The 2,692-nt window shown below is 39.4% G+C and overlaps 1 long non-coding RNA gene across 1 annotated transcript in view; it reads right to left on the bottom strand.

Annotated features, from left to right (window-relative positions):
* Positions 1-1,290: 1,290 nt before the first annotated feature.
* The window catches only part of LOC107589989 (uncharacterized), a 20,313-nt gene continuing 18,911 nt past the window's right edge, over positions 1,291-2,692 (bottom strand). The window contains exon 3 of the long non-coding RNA XR_001609730.1: positions 1,291-1,426. This is a non-coding gene — a long non-coding RNA (uncharacterized lncRNA). The remainder of the gene's footprint in view (positions 1,427-2,692) is intronic.

The following is a 2,692-nucleotide window of genomic DNA, read 5'->3' as shown; positions in this document are numbered from 1 at the left end:
AAGCTAGCTCTTCTGTGTCAAATCCAGAGGTTAAAGCACACATAACCCAGAGAGAAATACCCATGTCTTACCGCTGTAATTAAAAGAATATGCCTCGCTATTGAACTGAGTGTAGTCTGAATTTTCAGCTTTTTAAGAATTTGTACTGGATTTTTTTCCCAGTAATTTTCCATACAATATAATAAAATAAAATATATTTCCTAAAACCCCAAGAGCAATCCTTTACTCTAGTGTTTCTCACACCGCTTTTGGTGCATACATTGTTACCATTGTAGTTCAAATCACAAATGTCTTTAATAAGAGTGAATCAAAGTGAAGTGAATCAAAATCATACAGTACAGCCAGATGTTCCAGAAGAATAAATTGTAGTCAGATTATAATGACTGTTATGAACTCATTATTTTTAAGTGGATCAAAATGACAATGCAAAACAAGTGTAGTCTAATTCACAAGTTGCTGTTACAACCTATTCGTTTTAAGTGAATCAAAATCATACAACACAAAAAATGTAGTCTGATTCACAAAAAAATGACTCTTATGAACTGGTGCTTTTTAAGTGAATCAAACTCATAACACAGCATGTGTAGTCTGATTTATAAACAAATGACTCTTAAGAACCTTAATCTTTTTAAGTGAAAGAAAGTCATACAATGCAACAAGTATTGTGTGATTCTCAAATAAACTGTTTTAGTGAATCAAAATCATGCAGTACAACAAGTGTTTTCTGATTCACAATTAAAGGTATTTTATCAAAAGGTTCTTTTTAAGTGAATCAGAATCTGAACAAGTGGTTTACTTCAAACAAATTACTGTTATGAACTCATTATGTGAATCAAAATGATACTGCACAACAATTGTAGTCTAATTCACAAGTCACTGTTATGAACTGATTCTTTTTAAGTGAATCAAAACCAAACACTGCAACAAGTGTAGTCAAATACACACACACACACACACAGGTTTGTTTTTGTGAAAAGTGGGGACATCCCATAGGCGTAATGGTTTTTATACTGTACAGACCGTATATTCTATTGCCCTACACCAACCCTACCCCTAAACCTACCCTTTACAGAAAACGTTGTGCTATTTCAGATTTTCAATACACTCCATTCTGTGTGATTTATAAGCGTTTTGAAAAGTGGGGACATGGGGTAATGTCCTGAAAAGTCACCTTCTCCTTGTAATACCTATGTCATTATACAAATGTATGTCCTCATTTGTCACACACACACAGAGAGAGAGAGAGAGATGGGCATAAATACATGAAAATGTATTTAAAATAAAAATACTGTGTGGAAAAATGTATTTAAATACAAATACAGTATTTTGTATTTTGAAAATACACAAAATACATGTGAAATTGGCCATCCAGTGCCGGTATCCCTATAAGCTGAAATCTATCTGTACCTATTCTGGAGAAAGAAAACTCCAGATAAGCTGTGACTTGACTTACCTCATGACGATCAACTGTGACTTAACTGGACTCTGGAAGATCAGCTATGACTTGACTGGACTCAGGAAGATCAGCTGTGACTTGACTTGTCTCACGACGATCAACTGGGATTTGACTTGATTCATGACGATCAACTGTGACTTGACTCATGAAGAACAGCGGTGACTTGACTTGGTTCATGAAGATCAGCTGTGATTTGATTTGGTTCATGAAGATAAGCTGTGACTTGACTTGGTTCATGAAGATCAACTTTCACATAACGGGGAGCTGTTGTGTCCGCCATTTTGCGATCAGGCTCATCTGTGGCCACCATTTTGTAAGCGTAATCTAGTGCGGGGGCCATTACACGAGTGAGTAAGGGGTCGCGATCCTCCGCGATACCCACAGTGAATAGAGAGCCAACAGTCAAAGCAAATTCCAAAAAACAACTCAGTGACGAACGTGGACTTGTGAACGAGGTTGATTAAGGCCATCACAAAAAAACTCTATCAAAAGACAGTCTGGTAGATCCGAATAGTGTGCTATGGCCAAAAATTTGCGAACATAGTTCTCTAGCGATCGCGGACCCTGTCTAAGGGCTAACAAAATCCTTGCCGTGTCCATACCTGGCCAATGTTCCTCTGAAAAGCTGCTGGATCCTTGCGCGGCCGAGTATTCTGTAACGGGGCTGACGAGACTAGAGACGTGCGGATCCATGTGCAAGCTTTATTTCACAAGAGAAGTGGTCAAACACAGGCAGTGTCGAACAACAGCAAACAGGTATGGCACAGGCAAGACAAAGAATATTCCTTGGGCTAGCGTGGGTCTACGATCAGCGAACAGTATCCAGAGGGCTTGACAAGAGGGGTAATCCAGTAAACACAGGCAGAAGGTCAGGAAACAGACAACAAGGCAACACGGAAAGACTAGACCAGACTAAAACTAAAAATGGGAAAAGACACCAGTGGTGTATCCCTCACACTAGATACCAGCCCGGGATACCGAAAGACTGACCTTGACGATCTGGGTGCAACAGACAGGACATGACAAGACTCCTGACGATCAGCTGTGTCCTGACGGGACTCTGGATGATCAGCTGTGACGTGACGAGACTCTGGATGATCAGCTGTGACGTGACTGGACTCATGAAGAACAACTGTGACTTGACTTGGTTCATGAAGATTAGCTGTGACTTAACTTGACTTATGACAATAAAATGTGACTTGACTTGGTTCATGAAGATAAGCTGTGACTTGACTT

Source organism: Sinocyclocheilus grahami, unplaced genomic scaffold, assembly GCF_001515645.1.
Source record: "Sinocyclocheilus grahami isolate Dianchi unplaced genomic scaffold, SAMN03320097.WGS_v1.1 scaffold122.1, whole genome shotgun sequence".
In the NCBI taxonomy this organism is placed as follows: Eukaryota; Metazoa; Chordata; class Actinopteri; order Cypriniformes; family Cyprinidae; genus Sinocyclocheilus; species Sinocyclocheilus grahami.
This window is presented reverse-complemented; position numbering and strand designations above follow the sequence as displayed.